The sequence below is a fragment of the Thamnophis sirtalis genome, unplaced genomic scaffold, assembly GCF_051295495.1.
Source record: "Thamnophis sirtalis isolate CommonGarterSnake01/CBP01778 unplaced genomic scaffold, rThaSir2_p1.2 scaffold_7, whole genome shotgun sequence".
Taxonomy (NCBI): domain Eukaryota; kingdom Metazoa; phylum Chordata; class Lepidosauria; order Squamata; family Natricidae; genus Thamnophis; species Thamnophis sirtalis.
The window spans coordinates 3,385,438-3,398,567 of NW_028261387.1; positions in this window are offsets into that span (position 1 = coordinate 3,385,438).

Here is a 13,130-nt window from a genome sequence, read left to right on the forward strand (position 1 = left end):
GATCCTGGTATGAGTAGCCTCAGGAAGGAAGCCTCGTATGGCCAACAGCTGCCTTGTGTACACTAGAGTCATGCCTGAGCAGCAGTAGGAGTAAAACAGGAGCAGTAGGAGTAAAACAGCCAAGTTTAGTTGAATGTGGCAAGAGTTATGGAGCTCAGAATGGCAGGCGCAACTTGAGGCTTGGTGAATGGCACGGGGGTGACTGCATTGGTGGGTTTCAACAATTGTTCGAACCTATTCTGTGGGTGTGGCCTCCTTTGTGGGTGTGGCTTGCCGCCCATGTGACCAGATGGGAGTGGCTTGCCGCCCATGTGACTGGATATGAAGATGCCAACAACACTTGTCAGAACCCCCTTAAATTACCTCACACACAGCACTGGCATGCATAAGAATAGGATGTAAACTTGTTTTTTTAAAGGCATCTTTGGTTTGCGTTAAAACAACTTCAACACACGCAATGTTCTGATTGCACCACAAACGCAGGAGTCATCCTTACCTTTCACAGAGGCACTGAGTTTTATAAATATGAGCATGATAATGTAGAATAATCATATCCAAGGACCAGTGGGGGGTTTCAAAAAAGTTTGGAGCCTCTTCTGTAGGTGTGGCCTGCTTTCCGGGTCCACTGGTGGAACCTCTTCTAGATTTGACGAACCGGTTCTACCGAATAGGTGCGAACTGGTGGGAACCCACCTCTGGGTGACTGGCTGTAATATGGGGCTTGAGGTGGCATTTCTCCATGGCATGGCAGTGCTGGGACTGAAGCGTTGGCCTGCAGGCAGTAATAGATGATGGAGAAAGCTGAAGGCCCTAGGCCTGTATTTCAGCCCCAACCCCACCACTGCCACCACTGAATGCTACCTACAGTGTGCAGAAGGACATTGATTGGGTGGAAAAGTATGTAGTTGGGCAATTTGCAGTTTTGGTGGGGTGCCAAGTGTCTGAATTTTGATGGTGATCATAGAGGCACTGCAACTGCCAGAATATCAGACATGACTCATAAGTCCCTTTGTTCAATGCCATCATAACTTTAAATGGTTGCTGGATGAATGGTGGTAAATCAATGATTACCTTTAGTGACTTTGTGAATTATGTCCGGCTTCATTTCATTTTAATGTATTATGTCATTCTGCTTCCAAAAAAAAAAAGTTCGCCTTCATTTTCCTACCCACAGCTTTCTGTCCAATCTACACACCTATTCAGAAATGCCTTCTGCCAATTTCATTAGGAATTACATTCAGATTTCAATCCTTTCCTTAGAGAAGAAACAGATGCAAAGTTAATATGGATAGCAAAGTCATTTCAAGCTATTGCTGGAGAACCCAATGTGTAAATGTTCCTTCTTTGTACAGAATTCCCTTTTGATGGAAGTATCATACAGAAGACAACTAAAACTATTAGAAGGTCCTGAGGAATTCATGACTCTAATGTCACCATATTTTCTTACTGAAAATCTGTATGATTGATTCTACTACCCTTTCTGATTAGTCCATCTCAGTGGATTAGTCCATCTTGGTGGAATTATAAGCAATGAAATCTACGTATTTGGATTATGTTATGTCTTCATACTCTTCATTATGTCTTCTACTTTGTTTATTACTTGCTTTTGATCTTGATTTCTAGTTCTTGAGTCACTTCAAATTACTGTTCTGCCTTGATATAGACTTGAAAGAAAAGTTACAGCAAGACCTTACTCCTAATTGCAGAGTTCTGAATCCAAAAGTCAACTTTTCTATAAGCTGTAATTTTCAACTTAAGTTTTTTTCCCCCCAACTAAAGTAACATTACTTTTGAGCACACATGACCTTCCCTGAGCTAGTTAGAGGAACAGGGAGTCTTGCTTTTTAATTTGTTCTGCGGCAAATGTTGTGGTTCCTGTTGTGGCCCAGCAGGAGCCGTTGGAGCTGCCACCAGACTCCAACAGTGAGGGGCCCTATGAGTCGGCTCTGGAGGATGTGGAGGACCCTGGACAGGGTTCTGACTCTGAGCAGGGCACAGAGAGGCTGGTTGGCCACCAGGAGGCGCCTGAGCCTTGGAGTGGTGGGGAGGAGACAAGGGAGTGTGAACCTGACGTCATGCATTAGAGCAGTGGAGAGGGGACAAGGGAGTTGGTCCTGGATGCCCGGCAACAAAGGACTAATAGGTGTAAAGAACAGTTGCGCAGTTACAGGAGATAATTGAACTCAGCTGGTGGTAATTAGGCTCCTCTGAAGACTATAAAAGGAATTACTTTCCACGAGCTCATCGCAGGACTCAACGTATTGACTAGAGCTGGAGAAGCTATCATGGCTAGCTTGGTAGGCTGGATAGCTGCCAAGGTTAGTCTGTGCTGGATTGCTGCCAAGGTTAGTCTGTGCTGGATTGCTGCCAAGGTCCTGTCTGTGTGTTAATAAATCCTTGAAGTATCTTTGTCTCGGCGTGCTTTGGTGTTGGACAAGGGGGGTCAGAACAGATTCCTATAGCTCCAACTTGTTCTTTATATTCACAGTTTTGTGTCTATTTCTGTCAATAAGGGAAACACAGGTAGTCCTTGAATTATGACCACAATGGAGCCCAACATTTCTTAAGTAAGGCATTTGTTAAGTAAGTTTTCCCCCTTTTTATGACATTTCTTGCCATGGTTGTTAAGTAAATCACTGCAGTTGTTAAGCTAGTAACCCAGTTGTTAAGCAAATCTGGCTTCCCCATTGACTTTGCTTGTCAGAAGGTTGCAAAACCCCAGAATCATCATGAATATGAGTCGGTTGCCAAGCATTTGAATATTGATCATATGACCATTGGAATGCTGCCAAAATTGTAACTGTGAAAAATGATCATGTCACTTTTTTTCAGTGCTGTTGTAATTTTGAATGCTCATTGAATGAACTGTTGCAAATCGAAGGTTACCTGTAATACCCTTTTCCTACAATTTTAATTGTAGGAACTATTCTTACATGGAAGAGCATTCAACTACATATCCAGGTATCTTCAAAACTGGTACAAACCATAAACAGTTTCACTATGAGACACGGATAATTATCAGTTTCACTTGCTACTGGGACACCCTATTGGGGTGTCATTATAATCCCCTCTTTCATACGTGTGTGAAAATCTCTCTCCCCAGCTCCCAGTAGATTAAAGAGCAGAGTGACATCTGTTAAAGTATTGATTTTGGACTTCCCACTTAAAGTGAATGACCTCAGATCTTTCAAAACTTCTTTTTTTCTTTATATAGAAGATTGATTTCCCTAGTGTGAGACATTCAGGAACAATCCTCTTTCTTCATAGCTGATAAAAATGAAAATAACATTTGAGTAGAAGATATTTGGAACATGATGGCTCCATGGTTAAAGATATTGAGTTTGTCAGCTGGAGAGTTGACAGCCCAGGTTTGAGACCTGAGCGCCACCCGAAGGGGTGAGCTCCCTTTACTTGCCCCAGCTCCTGCCCACCTAGCAGTTCAAAACCATGCAAATGCAAGTAGATTAATAGGTACCATTTGGGATGATAACATGCTGGCCATATGACCATGGAAATTGTCTTTCCAACCCTTGCTCTCTCCGCCAAGAAACGCAGATTAGCACCCTGCCCTAGAGTCGGATATGACTGACAGGGAAACCTTTACCTTTTAGAAGATATTCAAACAATTTTTTTTGTTATTGGTGGCGCAGCATAGAATGAAATATTGCAGCGGGGAGTGCATGACTGACATTTCTCCTCACCTCATTGACTTCTCTTTATGAAAATGCTTAGCTGTTCCTGAAAAGTGCAATAAAATGCCAAATCCATGGTTTTGGAGAGATCTTAAGCAGAGAACCATCCCATTGAGAAACAAATCAAACAATCTTGGATAAGATATACCAGTCAGTATGTGAAAAGCAATGGCCCAAGGAATTAGCAATAGCAATAGCAATAGCAGTTAGACTTATATACCGCTTCATAGGGCTTTCAGCCCTCTCTAAGCGGTTTACAGAGTGAGCATATTGCCCCCACAGTTTGGGTCCTCATTTCACCCACCTCGGAAGGATGGAAGGCTGAGTCAACCTTGAGCCAGTGAGATTAGAACCGCTGAACTGCAGATAACAGTCAGCTGAAGTGGCCTGCAGTACTGCAGCCTAACCACTGCGCCACCTCGGCTCAATTAGTAGCTCAATACATGGTACATACAGTTATAGTAAATGTTTCTTCAGGTACTTTTTTCATAAGAGAACTATAGGTGGTTATGGATGAGCCTATGGCATAATACTTGGGAAAGGATAAGTGCATGCAATATATTATGTTTTTATCAAATTGCAACTCGAGGGTTTTTCAAACATTTTCAAACCCATGCATTTGAGTTGTTCTTCAATGACTATTAAAACCTCATTGTGTATTTGTTTAATTCTTTTTACCTTGATAAAAGTAAAATAAAGCATCCAAAAGCATAATATTGGATAGCAATCAATTTTTATTCTTGCTGTGCTCTTCTACCTAAGTAGCACTAAAACTGTCATCCGGTTTGTCTGCTGCTCTGTTTGTATGTTAAAGTTAACCCAAGTGGTGCATTGTACTGCCACGATTTTTGGTACCTAAAGTTACCTAACACCAGGGGTAGGCTTCAAAAATTTTAGCAAGGGGTTCTCTGCCCGGTTGCTGGGTGGGCATGGCCTAGTCAGCCTCCTGCACCAAGGCAGGGGGGCGTATTTGCCCTCTCCGGGCTCCGGATGTTTTCTTTGAGCCTCCGGGAGGGCAAAAACGACCTCCCTAGGCTCCAGAGGCCTGTTTCCGGCCTTCCCAAACTTACGCCCGTTTTCTTGCCCTCCCCGAGCCACTGCGTGTAGCCTGCACTTACTTGCATCCAAAATGGGCCACGTGGGGACTTCCGCGAGGGGTCGGGCAGGGTGGGTGAGGCCAGCCAGGAGTGGGATTTGGGGGTTCTCCAAACTGCACTGAATCTTAGCTAGAGGTTCTCCTGAACCTCTGCAATCCCCCAGCATCCCACCCGTGCCTAAACACCCACTAACATAAAGAATGTGTAATAAATCCAGGAACCTTTTACTCCTGTGGAGTTGAAATTTCCATGGTATGCAGACCAGTTTTATTTGCAAAATTGTGAATCTGGTGAGAAGTCAGAAGTTGCTTGCGTAGATTTGTTTTTGTCTGCCTGTCGTAATTCTGGTTCTCTGTTTGGGTAAGTAAACATTGACATTAATGAATTTTATTTGGTGCTACCTTTATTTTCTATTTATGATATATACTCTTCTTAGATGATCCTAGGACTGTTCAGCATTGGGTTTAAAAAAAAAAATCTGGTCACATCCAAATGCATTACCTTTCTGTCAAAGGATGTCCAATGGGACACAGAGTTGTTCTTAAAATGATGCTGTTTAAAAGTTGAATTTCCTTTTGATGAAAAGAAAACTAAACATTATTTCTGTTTTCTTCCCGACTTTTCTTCCCCTGAAGTAACCTTTTTAGCAATAAAACAAGTTTATTAAGATACATTAATGAAGAACTTTAAAAATGGTTACAAGGAGGGGAGAGAAAATTATACCTGTTATTTTTAGCTTAGATATTTTTTTCTTGGTTTTTCAAATCTTCTCCAGAACTCTGAGACCTGGAATTTTTTTTTTGTTCTTTCTTCTATGTATAGAACTATCCACAATGTACAGATATAGCCAATAGGTACAGAAGTACAAAAGATTTCCTAATGAATGGCAGGTTACATAACTTGCTAATTATATCCTAAAACTTAAGAGCCAGGTGTTCAAATATGTGAGCCTATATAAATCCCAGGAAAGTGCAAGCTAGAAGTTAGCCCAACAAAAGTGATATTTTATTGGCACCTAAGCCAACTGTCAGTGATGTCAGTAGAAATAAAAAGGTAGAATCAAAAATGATTATTAAATGGTAAGACCCTTAACTGGGCAGTACACCAATCTCATTCCACCCTAACTCATTCAACAGTATAGAGTCATTTTAAGTGGTGAAAATCAGATTCCCTCTCTTCACTCCTAGGGAAAGCTAACCAGCCACTGTCCAAATTCTGTGAAATATTTTATATTGCCTTTTAGTCAAGGGATGTTGTATGAAACAAATTTAAATACAGTAGTCTTAATATCAGAAGATAAAACCCTAGACATAGATTTAGTTATGGGTTCAGCTTTTTATATTATTTTATAGCATTATTATAAAACACAAGTAATGCATAATGTTATAAAGAGTATTAACACTCTGATATGTATGTATGTATGTATGTATGTATGTATGTATGTATGTATGTATGTATGTTGTATTTGTGCTGATAAATAAATAAAGGGAGACTAGTATAGATCTATTTCAAGCTATTTAGCTCTCATCAGCTAGCCATACCCTTACTGGGATTCAAACCTGGGTATGGCTAGCTTATGAGAGCTAAATAGCTTGAAATAGATCTATACTAGTCTCCCTTTATTTATTTATCAGCACAAATACAACACAAATGTAACAAAGGCAACAGTAAAAATATTGGGTTTCTGTCTGGATGGTCTCTTGTGATGAGCTGATAGACAGAGAAAGGAAGCAGTAGGCTTCCTCCCATATTTGGGCATACCAGAGGTTGTGACACTAAATACATGTGTGTGTGTGTGTGTGTGTGTGTGTGTGTGTATGTACGTACGCACGCACACACACACACACACACACACACACACACACACACACACACACACACACACACACACATATATATATATATATATATATATATATATATATATATATATATATAAGCTTTTAAAGATAACATAAAAAAAAGTTTATATCAATATTGGGTATGATTTCTAAAACTCATATTGATAAGTATGAAGTTGCTTAAATTTTACATCTAAAGTTGGACATGGCATTAATAAACAACTGCAAAATACATTAAATTATTTATTGTATAATAAAGATTTCCATCTTATGCTTAATACTTCCTGTAATACTGAAGTCTCCATTGTAATGTTACTTACCATTGTTTATGTATATTTAAAAAACCAAAAAAAAGCAACAATAACATCGATAGAAAAAACAAGTTTAAAAGTTATTTGTTTTTTAACTTCTCCCTTTGTAAATTTGCAGTTTTTATAAACATTTAGGTCCCCTTAGAAGCCATGTTATAAATGTTTATATTTGCTATGGTGAAAATATAAATTGTCCCTATGAGAACCATTCATGCTTAAATTTGGCAAAGCTTGTGTTGTGAATATATGCTGTTAATTTTGCCATTGCTGCATGTTCTCAAAGTTTAAATTCCGAATCGAATATCATTGAAATTGTATCTTTATTCCAATTTTTGCTGCTGTGAGACTATGCCTTCAGGGTTTACAACTGAAAGCTGGGGTCCTGAAAGATGGCATTCTTTAATTGAAAGAAACTGGAGCACACCAAGACTGCCAGATCAAGCCTTCTGAGCTTAAACTATTGAAATAACTGGTTCCTCTATTTAAAAGATTGGTTGGAGTCTTTCAAAATGCAGTGAGGTACTGGATCCTTCATATGCACAACCAAATGAATAAGGTCTTCCCATTGATAGCCGCCCATATGTTGACTTCATTCTCTTCTCAAATGGCACACTGGTTCTTTATATTATAAGGTTGTATTATAAGTTCTTTATATTGTAACATACAATATATTATAAGGAGAAATTTCCTGACAGTTAGAACAATTCATCAGTGGAACAACTTGCCTCCAGAAGTTGTGAATGCCCCAACACTGGAATTCTTTAAGAAGATTTTGGATAGCCATTTGTCTGAAGTGGTGTAGGGTTTCCTGCCAAGGCAGGGGGTTGGACTAGAAGACCTCCAAGGTCCCTTCCAACTCCTATTCTATTCTATTCTATTCTATTCTATTCTATTCTATTTATTCTATTCTAGCCTAGCCTAGCCTAGCCTAGCCTCTCTCTCTCTCTCTCCCTCCCTCTCATCTCTCTCTTATCTGTCTCTATCTGTCTGTCTGTCTGTCTGTCTGTCTGTCTGTCTGTCTGTCTATCTATCTATCTATCTATCTATCTATCTATCTATCTATCTATCTATCATCTGTATGATGAATGGATGAAATAAAAAGAGAACTAAGCTACTTGAGAAACAAATCAAACTTGGAAATCTCAACAATTTTTACTGGAAACTAATCAAGGAGAGAAGCAACCTAGAACTGAGGAGAAATTTCTGACAGTTAGAACAATTAACCAGTGGAACAGAAGTTGCCTCCAGAAGTTGTGAATGCCCCACCCTTGGAAGTTTTAAAGAAGATGTTGGATAACCATTCGTCTGAAGTGGTGTAGGGTTTCCAGGCTTGTTAGAAATTGTGTTAGACATTTATCTATTTTATCCTTGCTTCTGGTTTTACTTTTGATTTTATTATTTTCTACATTGTTTTCATTCCTGTGGATTAAATCATTGTTTGGACTTGGATTCCCGAGGACAATGAGCTGTTTATTGTATGCTTTTAATTTACACAATCCAAAGGACTGTGGTTATTGCCTGGCATCAAATAAATTTAAAAAGCCTACAATAAAAAGGAAACATGCGAGCTTCATTCCAGGCCCCAGGGAAGACTCACCGATGATTCTACAGGAGATACTGCAATTAAGGAAATCTTCCCTAGTATTATTGTTTGCCTCATCTTCGGTGAGTTATTTATTGCAAAATGAAGAAATGCAAGAGATGTGACAATGTGACCTTTTCTTTAATGCTTCTCTTTCTTGAATACATATCCTAGTCAAGATCACTCGAGGTTAAAAAATAATATTCAGAGAAAAGAATTGTGGTACATATTATGACATAATGCCTAATGTGAGTTGAACCAAATTAAATGAAAGCGTATAAAACAAAAAATGAACCCTGAGGATTTGGAGTTAGATAAAATTAACATCTCATGATAAATTTTAAAAGGACTGAGTTGGTTTTTGAAAATTTCATTTAATTAAGAAGTGTGTAATAAATAAACAGAAGAGAAAACTATTTGAAAATTGAACTGAGGCTAAAATTATAGAGACTTTGGGGGATTTCAGCTAAGAATCTGGCAGCTAAACACCATAACCATACTGACAGCAAGTTTATTTTTAAACTTTTAAATGCTGTCTGTTTGTTATTAAATTCCATAGACAAAGATTTTTACCATATTTTGCATGTTCCGAATGGAGATGAATTGATGCAAGAGGAGAAATTTAAATGGATTTGAATAGCAGGAACGAATGTTAGGAGAGTAATCTAACTCATTAAAAGAATACTACATTCTCCTAGCAAACTTCAAGAGATTTGGATAGCCTCCACCCTACTAGATTCTCACAAGACACAACGTACCTGTTCCCACAAGCATTGAGGCAGCGATTTTGATCAACGATGTGGTTGATTGCTTGTCTTGTTTTAATTTGCTCTGCAAAATCGGGAGTTTATTTCTTGACGTTGGTAATGTGGTTGATTGCTTGATTATGGTTGGGTTTTATTTTTTGTATATTGCTGGGAATCATTGTTGAGATGGGTGGCCCTATGAATTGCTTAAATGACATAATATATAAAAGTAGAGATATACTAGTGTTTTTTAAAATTAAAAATGGGGACCATATAAACCAGTGGTGGGTTTCAAATTTTTTTTAGAACCTCTTCTGTAGGTGTGGCCTGCTTTGTGGGAGTGGCTTGCCAGCCATGTGACCGAGTGGGAGTGGCTTGGCAGTCATGTGACTGAGTGAGCATGGCCAACTTGTAAAATGTGGTGAAACTTACTTAACAACTCTCTTGCTTAGCAACCAAAATGTTGGCTCAGCCATCCAGTTTGAAAGCTCATCACCTCCTCCAGTCATGTTGGCTCAGGAACTCTGGCATTTGAAGCACGCAAGTCTTAAAGCTGTCACGTTACAAGACCCTTGCACCCCTAATCCTTTAGGGGGGAAAAACCCAGGGGTGTTCAAACTTGACAGCTTTAAGACTTGTGGACTTCAACTCCCAGAATTCCTCCTCTCACTCTTCATCTTGATGATGTGAGCGGACGGGTGTGGGGAGGGAGCTGGAACCGGTTCTAAACGGCACTGTAGATTTGTGGAACCTCTTCTATAGAAGAGGTGAGAACTGGCAGGAACCCACCCCTGATATAAATGTATGAACAGCATAAGCTATTACTTTAGCATTTTGCCTTGCTGGGGAAGGGTCTTCATGATAGTATGCTAAACCATGTGTGCTGGTAGATGATATTATATCGGATGCAGCATCACATTTAATGTCAACCATGGCAGAAATACCTACTATTTTGGACATAAATCCCATTTATTCTCCCTAAGATTCCTTGGAGGTAAATTTAACTCTATAACTGTGATGCTGAACCTATGGCATGCGTGCCAGAAGTGGTATATAGAGCCATTTCTCTGAGCATGCACAGCTGTCACCCGTTGCTCTTCTGGGTCCTGAGAAGCGGTAACGGTAAGAGGCACGCTGGCTGGGAAACGGTCACGCTCCCTTGGAAGAAGTGACGGAAGCAGGGGGGGACTGCGCTGGCTTGTTCTGAGGCCAGCAAGGGGCTCTGGCTTTCCAGTGGAGGGAGACAGCAATGACCCAGAAAGGCAAGGCAGAATCAGTGCATGCGCACCAGAGAGCTGCTCTTTGTGTGTGCGTGCACACCAGAAACCGGCAGACCAGGCAGACCGAAATCATCTCATTTTTGGCGTGCACACACACATTTTGACACTCAGTGCTAAAAGTATTTCTGCACTTGGTGCAGAAAAGATTTGGCATCACTGCTCTATAGTATTTCAGTTCTTTTCTCTCAATTAATAGCATTAATGATGAGATATTATAATTTCTTAAAAATCTACGATGCTTATAATTTTTTGCAAACAAAGTTGAGTTTTAGGGGAAATGGAGGCACCTGAGCCCAGCTTTGGTTCTTGTGATGACTTCTATGCCTATTTTCAAAGATAGCCTCAACATTTTATCTGGTGGCTCACAATCTGACAATTTCAGTTTTGTTTTCATTCCGCCTCGGCATAAGCTGTAGAGCGCTCTTGAGTTTCTATCACCGTTCTTCAGTGTAAAAATATGCAGGTGGGTTTTCCACTTTGTCTAAGTAAATATGAAATAAATTATATTTGCCTTCCATGAATTACCGCACTGTTGTTTTTGTTTCTCCCTTCAGATTTTTATTTAAGCTTTGGCAATGATTATGACTTTAATATATTTTGCTTTCATGATTTTATTTCTCCTGGTCAATCGTTCTAAGACAAAGGAAAGATTTAGTCACGTAGTAATCTTCATGGTTATTTTATGTGAGCATAGAGTGATAGCAGCCATATTTTGATCTCTATATGTTGGATAGCTGAGTTACTTGTAGCCTATTTTAGGTGGCAAGAAGTATAAGGAAAGCATTGATACATATAGCCCTAATCCAGTGGTTCTCAACCTTCCCAATGCCGCAACCCTTTAATAAAGTTCCTCATGTTGTGTTGACCTCCAACCAGTGGTGGGTTTCAAAATTTTTTAGAACCTCTTCTGTAGGTGTGGCCTGATTTGTGGGAGTGGCTTGCCCTCCATGTGACCGGGCGGGAGTGGCTTGCCAGCCATGTGACTGGGTGGGAGTGGCTTGCCAGCCATGTGACTGGGTGGGCGTGGTCAACGTAAAATGTGGTGAAACTCTCTTAACAACGCTCTTGCTTAGCAGCCAAAATGTTGGCTCAGAAACTCTGGCGTTTGAAGCAGGCAAGACTTAAAGCTGTCAAGTTGCGAGACCCTTGCACCCCTAACCCTTTAGAAAAAAAACAACCCAGGAGTGTTCAAACTTGACAGCTTTAAGACTTGTGGACTTCAACTCCCAGAATTCCTCCTCTCGCTCTTCATCTTGATGATGTCTGGACGGGTGGGGGGAGGGAGCTGGAATCGGTTCTAAACGGCAATGTAGATTTGTGGAACCTCTTCTATAAAAGAAAAGAAAGAAAGAAAGTTACTTATAACATTTCCTCAAAGTTGCAACTGCTGCACTCATTCCCCAGTAGTAACACGATTGCTTGGCAGCCAGCTTACATTTATGACCAGCTGCAGTTATATAACTGCATTTTGCCACGTTTTTTGTTGGTTTCTGACAAAAAAACACCCATTCACAAGAATGGATTGGCTTAACCATGTTGATATTTGCTTAATGATCTCAATGATTCACTTTACAGTCATTATAAGAACAATCTTAAAATTGAGTCAAGTCATGTGATAACTTACTTAAGAACTACAATAACTTACAAACCAAATTCCAAGGGCCCCAATTGTGGTCATTAAGCAAGGACTATCTATAGTGTTGAAGGGACGTGGTGGCTCAGTGGCTAAGATGCTGAGGTTGTCAATCAGAAAGGTTGGCAGTTCGGCAGTTCGAATCCCTACGCTGTGTAACGGAGCGAACTCCCGTTACTTGTTCCAGCTTCTGCCAACCTAGCAGTTCGAAAGCATGTAAAAAAGCAAGTAGAAAAACAGGAACCATATTTGGTGGGAAGGTAACAGCATTCCATGCGCTTTTGCCATTTGGTCATGCCAGCCACATGACCATGGAGACGTCCTCGGACAGCACTGGCTCTTTGGCTTTGAAACAGAGATGAGCACCGCCTCCTAGAGTCGGGAATGACCAGCACATATGTGTGAGGGAAACCTTTACCTTTTATCTATAGTGCTAAACATCATAGAGGTTGTTTTCAAGTGGTTGCCATCAAATTTGGGTAGCAATTGGTGCAAGTTTTTGCTAGCAAATGACAAAGCGATGCTGAAGAACACAAGAAACTCTCAAGAGTCTTCAGTTCTGCTTTCCTCTCATGAGAAGAAAGATGTCTATAGTGGTGAGGGGTTAAGTGGGAATAGAAGAACAAATTACAAAAGCAGAATTATGCGGTTGTCATACAATCTCCACTCTTTTTTGTACGCGACTCATGATGTTGAATACATATATGAAACTTGGCCAAGCTTACTGCATTTTTATTGTTTTGACAAAAGCAGACCAGCTTGGCCAGCTCGTGGGCAATTCATGGCTGACATCCGTTTTGAAAGCATTCTGATTTGCTTGCTTTTTCAGCTTACAATGTGCTTTTGATAAGACGATATTGATTAATATGTCAAGACAGATAGAACTATGCACAGGAAAAAAAACCTTTTTTTAAAGCTTCAGCAAGAATTAAAGATAGATTTTTTTCC